We start from the raw sequence: 6,797 nt of genomic DNA, 5'->3' as shown, positions 1-6,797 counted from the left end.
TAAGTGTTGGTGGGTAAAGATTTGTGATCATTTCTTCAGCAACATTAAAACATTCTGTCCAGTTGTTATCATTTAGTCTCCTAATGTGCTCACCCCCATGACCTTCTATTTTCTTCTGGATCTTCTCTCTCAGTTCATCATTGGCGGATTCTCTTAAAATGTCTTTCAAAACATTTTTCTCCTCTTCCAGAATCAGTTTGTAGTACAGGTTTCTTTTGTTACTGCAATCTGATGTTTTACAGCATTTCTTCCAATCAAACAGAGACATCAGTGCAGCAAACAAAACTACAGAAAACACAATAGAGAAGCCGATTGTCTGGAAAAGAAAACAAACACAGAGGGTTGTATTACAACAGCTGTGTTTCAGTGAGTTTAAACACTAACTGATCAATTAGAACAAAAACAAAGTGAAGAATCTGACCTGCAAAGACTCACCTGTGACCAGTTCTTCAGTTCAGTGATGCTCTTTCTTTCCTCAGTTGTGAGGTTGGTTTTGTCTTTGCAGGCTAAATCTTTCTGTTTTTCATTCATGCAGCAGACATACCAGTCTCCATCAATTAACACAAAAGCAACCCACAGCAGAGACACCAAACATGCTCCGATAAAGTGCCGAACCATACCCCATGAAAAGATGCAACATTTACTCGAACATTCGTCTGAAAAGACAAATTTCCAGGCTCTTTGATTTTTCTTGTTCATCCACAGCATCAACACTAACACTATAAAAAAAGGCAGAGCCATGTATGAGATACATTGAGCTGTTTGTTGGTCACAGGTGCATCTCACATCCGTGTCCAGTAAAACACTGTAAGTAAAGAGAACAATGATCGTGGCGCAGATGCCGAATTGTTGGAAAGAAAATTGTGCAAGGAAGTTTCTCATCTTGGACAGACAGCAGCCTTCTGCTGAAAGCAACTGGTTCTACACAGATATAAGGACCTGTACGTTTTTTTAAGCAGCACACACACACACACACACACGCCAATGTAAACACACAGAGATGATGTGACTCACAGTTTTTACCCTGACCAGATGTGGAGAAAGAGCCCACTTCACAAAATAACACACACACACACACTTGAATCATGGGGAGGATAGTTGAGACTTTGCCAGACTCCAGGGGAACAGTGGGGAGAGTGAAGTTGAAAACCAGGACCAGCATTCTGGAAAGGCCTGTAAACAAACCTGCTTGTTGAAAGAAGTGGATTTTTATGCAGAGTTTAAGTAGCTTGGCTCTTAGTGTTTTAAGTTTGTAATTGATTAGTCCTCCAGCCTAACAATTAGGGGCCGGGTAATGTCTTCCCTCCCTTCCCTCCGGTTTCCAAAATAACATCCTGCACACATCATCGTTTTCAAAAAGTTTCCGTTTCCATTAACCCCTACAAACACGCTCCCAAGAGCCGTCATGACTACTCCAGACCTGTGGGTGGCAGTGTAGGAGGAGAAAGCCAAGCGAGCCAATCAGAAGCCTCATAGCAGTCTGGCTCTTTGTGTCAAAAGGTGTTCCAAAGTTGCTGAACCTGGAGCCCTAACATGTCTCTGCTCCTCTACACAGTAAGAGGAGCTGTATGCAAACACGTAAACAGTGCTGACACCAACAGAAATGCTAACACTACCCGGAAAGCTTTGTTTTCCAAAATCTCCACTTTTGCAGGAGTTTTAAGAAAGATTAGTTTTCAGAGACGAAAACTCCGTTTATGTGTAAATGAAGGCACAAAGGAAGAGAGAAGTCTTTGTTTTTACAGATACCCTGTATGTGGAGACGGGGTCTCAGTCTGGTGTTTCCCTTTGTGTCAGTCTGTTGTTGTTAACCCAAACTGATCTCACAGAAATACGTGACATACACGGATTGTTAACACTGAATTACGTGGCACCGACACGAAAAGTAGTGAAATTACGTGCAGGCACCACGGAAAACTGTCTCCATAGAAAGTCAATGCGGGGCATTTTCATAGGGACAACACAGATTTTAATACCTGTGGACACCATGGACATGAGCGCCAATAGAAATGAATGGGCCGATTTGATTACAGTCATCTGACAATTCTCTAAGCGATTTGGCCCTTAATAAACCTTTTTAGGAAACGATCACTGTTATATTATTATTTAACACAAACAAACCGGCCCAACACGACCATCTATGTCGACATACATGTTTATTTGATCGATAAAAGTTGTTTTCTAATGCAACGGTGCTTGATATGATTGTGTGCGACAGCGTTTCCTTATGAAATGACGGGAAATGGAGCGTGTAGAAGTGACGTGGAGACATTTGTTGAAATGAGCATGTGGTTATTTCATTTTTGAGAACGACTGGATTGAAAGGCGGTGAAAGCTAACGTCGGTCAGCAGTTGCTCTGGACGGAAGCGTCGTCACGTTGCCATGGTAATGCAACTTGCGGGCCCGCTCGTGGTGACGTAAAATGCCTGCGACAACGCATGCATTTTACTAAGCGTCCACATATTTATCCGTGTCAATCTTTTGCCTGGTGCACATTTGTTCATATTGTTTTCTAAGTAGTTGTGTATTAATATTTAAATTGCACTTCATATTGGTAGTAATCACGACGGTAAACATATTAATATTATGATGTATAGTATTTAGATAATATAATACAATAGCATTTATAGCTCCAAAGTTTGGAAGAAGACTACCGGTATAAACCATATGGTTTCCACGGCAACGGACGTCACACGTCGCCTCATCAAGCTGTCATTCATTTGGCGGCTACTTGCCAACTATTTGCTAGGCTATATGCTACATGCTAACGTTAACTGTCACATCAAGACAGCAGATTGACGTCACCGTCAGCTTTAAGACGGCTGTTTGCATGGTGCTATCTCCACCACCAACATCTGTTCAACTTGTAGTTGCTGTAATGAGCCTTATTCAGCCATCCTGTCTTGGCACTGGTTACCACATTTACATGGACAATTTTTACACCAGTCCCAAACTGTTGATGGACCTGGCCAGCATGAAGTTCGGAGCATGTGGAACCTACAGGGAGAGCAGAAAAGGATGCCCCAGATGGAGGGGAAATGCTCTCACCAAGAAATGTGGAAGAGGGTCTGTGAGATGGATCAGAGAGGGCCCACTTCTGTTTGTGAAGTGGATGGACACACGGGAGGTGTCTGTGTGCTCCACCATCCATCCTGCATTTTCTGGAGAGACTGTGTCAAGGCGGGTGAAGAACAGAGATGGTCGTTGGGCTGTGAGAGACATTCCCTGTCCTACAGCAGTCACAGCCTACAATAAGAACATGGGTGGTGTTGACCTGTCAGACCAGCTCATTCAGTATTACTAACTACTACTACTACTACTACTAACTAATTAACCCACAGAAAACCTGCACGCTGGTACAAGACCATATTGCTGCACCTCCTAGACATTGCAACAACAAATGCCTACATCTTGCACCGTGAGATGAGCAGTGTCAAGGAGGTGCAGCCTATGACACACAAAGATTTCATGGTGGAGCTAGTGTGTCAGCTTTGTGGCATGGACACAGAGGGTGTTCCCCAGAGCAGGAGAGCTGACCACATCCCTGTGGTCATTGTGACTGAACCAGATCCTGGGCAAAAAGCCACCAAAGGAAGGCTAAAATGCAGACGTTGCCTCCAGGTGGACAAAAGGAGGAGTGACACACCCTGGAAGTGTCAGGCCTGTGATGTGCCCCTCTGTGTTGTGGTGGACAGGAACTGCTTTTTCAAGTGGCACAAATAATTTGTGTGACACCTGTACTGTATATAATACTTGTAAATAGCTGTATAAAAAACGCCTGAGGCATTTACTGCATTCAAGGGTAAATAGTTGTAAATAATTTAGTTTTTTGCTACATTTTTACATATTTTTTTGACATTTACAATTTGCATAAGCATTATGCATATAGTTATAAAAATGGTTTGTTAAACATGTTGTGTGGTTTGCACAGTAAAAAATCTAATTTTTTCCGACTCGGATTTTATATTTTTTGTGTGATTTCAGGTCCAGTGTGTTAACACAGTATGTCAAAATGAAAAAATAACACCATAGTCACACTTGTGGGGTTGTACTGAAAAGAATGACACTAAACAAAGCAAGGTGAACCATTTTTAAGCTGAAATATAAAGATAAAATTAAAAGCAGTCAAAACGGACCATTATACACATGACTCCAGAGGACTTTGAAGACAAGTGTTCACTGCCCATGTTCACAGTTGTTACAATGACGTTAATGTGTATGATCACTTACACCCCACCATGTATGTTATAATCTTATCGCTGTGGAAAGACGAGGCCTCCGTCTCTGCAGCCAGCCTGATTTCAGTCCATCTACTCTGCAACGTAGATCTACAGCCACGTAAAAATACTTCATATGATCTAATAAAATACAACCGTTACACAAAGAAATCCAACCAGTGTCATGTGATTATAGTTTTTTCATCTAAGCGTGTTAAAAGCCAGGTTAGGCCTCAAGCTACAGTGTGTGCTGCAGCAGTTCAGACTAATCAGTTCCTTTTGAGGAGGGTTAAACTTCATACAGTATGTGAAGAGAACCCAGAATATGTCTGAGTCTCCACCTAATTTAACCTTATTCATACCAACGGACTACAGTCAGAGTGAAACTGTACCTCTGCCCTAACATCACACAAAACCAAACACACCTATGTAAACACACAGAGGTGGTTCAAATTCCCCCGAGATGAGCCAACTTCCCAAAATCACACACACGCACATATTTTTCTTTAAACAGATTTTTGAGTAATTAAAAGGTGGATTTGCCACTGGGGGTATAGTCTGGGTGAGGTTGGGCCACATTTAAAAAAAAAGGGTTTCAAATATTCCAAAAAAGTACAACTGGTCCAATCGTCTCAATCTTTATTAATAACAGGTCAGAATAGGGATGCAAATTATTGATTAATTCAATAATCGTTAGTTGAATGACCTTATCGATCGAATTGATAAGAGGCGATTTTCCTGGGCCTGAATTTCCCTCAGTTTCACTAAGACTAAAATCTAAACATTGTTTACTAAATAAACTGCATGTCATATTCCTTAATGAGTGACTTGCTGTACCATTGGGGATACAGTACAGACAATGACATTTATGTAGGCTAGAATAACAAACTGTATTGTGAATAGAAATTAAATAAAACATGTCCAGCTGCTTTAACATGAAAAGTTGTTCACTGGCTCCTCACACAGACACATGTCAGGAGTCAGGCGTGTGCGCAGCTTGTAGTGTACAGCTACTGAGAACATGTGTTCCATTCAACCAGCATCCTGATTAAAAAGAAAGAAAGAAACTCCAAGTTCATGTGACCTGCGTATTCACAGCGAGCACAAATGGAAATGCTGATTAACACGCGGCAGTCTCCTAGTTTGATCCATTCTGGGACTATATTCTGACGGAGCACTGCTACATGCGCACTGAGATCACGCAGCACCTGAAAACACACACCGTCAACATACCAGCATGGCTACTGCATGGTTACAACTCCTCATACGGCCCGCCCACTAAACTATAAGGAAAGACTTTACTGAGTTTTTTAACACACCACAAGGACTTGTGCCATGGCAAGAGGGCATTATACAGAGAGGCTGCCTGCAACAGCGTGAGATGTCCGGCGATGAGTTGTGAAAATGCGACATTAAAAGTAACAATAGCAAAGATTCAGCGTTTGTGCCTTTATGACCACATTTGCACATCTACTGTGTTCCAATGTGCCTGCGATACTTCAAACTGTCCGGTGATGAGCTGTGAAGATGCGACATTAAAAGTAACAATAGCAAAGATATACAGACATTGTTAACGAGCCTATTATGCCCGGGTATGTAGGAGTATATAGAATGGTAATAACAGTCACCATCTGGTATGTGTGAATGGCAGTCTGGAGTTATTGGTGACAAATCACCCTGACTTGCCTTTCTTTCTTTCTTTTATTGCTCATCATGCAAAACCGGTATGGTCTTATCTAAATCTGTTGAATCACTGCTGTTTATACACCTACCTATATACCTGGAGAGGCTCTTGCGCTTCTCCACTTTCATCACGCCCACAATAAATTCCGACCAATCACAGCATGGTTGCCGCACAGCCTTGAAAGACAAAGTTCGGCCCGGACCCTGTGCACAGGAGTGCGGATCAGCGGGCGGTCAGAGACAAAAAAATGACGTCATTTTGTGGGCGTAACGTCTGCAGGGGGGAAAAATGCGTCGCTTGGCACAGTTTTCAATGCGCGTTCTCATTCCTCTGGTGCAGTACGCTCACATGTGTGTGCGCACGCCTGTGTGTGTGTGTGTGTGTGTGTGTGTCGGGGGGCGGAACTCCTCTGCAGTGGAGAAATGCGCGAGCATGCAGAGACAGAAACGACACGCCGAGCAGAACGGAGGCTGCCACTCCTCAAAAAAAATTCAAACTAAATATCAGAGAAATACTGACAATACTGGGCAATTAATAATAAAAATAAAATGCACAGGACAAGCCTCAGTAAATAAGTGCGTGTGAGAAAAATGTGCGGGCCGCACTAACACTAAACTTTGATGTCAAGTGGGGGGCCACAAAATATCGGCTCGCGGGCCGCTACTTTGAGACCCCTGCTCTAGTTGTTCCAAGTTTGGACGTGTTTACATCCAGCTGTCTGCTGTTCACACACACACACACTGCAGCGCATGCATCCAGCCAAAGATTGTCTCTGAAACAGGAGGATCACTGCGTGCTCACCTTGCAGATTGAAGGTTAAGATGAGCACTCCTAGAAGTCACATTAACGGTAACAGAGTGATGCCTCTTAGATCTTTGGTTGCATCACAAACACG

The sequence above is a fragment of the Parambassis ranga genome, chromosome 7, assembly GCF_900634625.1.
Source record: "Parambassis ranga chromosome 7, fParRan2.1, whole genome shotgun sequence".
Lineage (NCBI taxonomy): Eukaryota > Metazoa > Chordata > Actinopteri > Ambassidae > Parambassis > Parambassis ranga.
The sequence above is the reverse complement of the archived record's forward strand: the minus strand, read 5'-3'. Positions refer to the sequence as shown.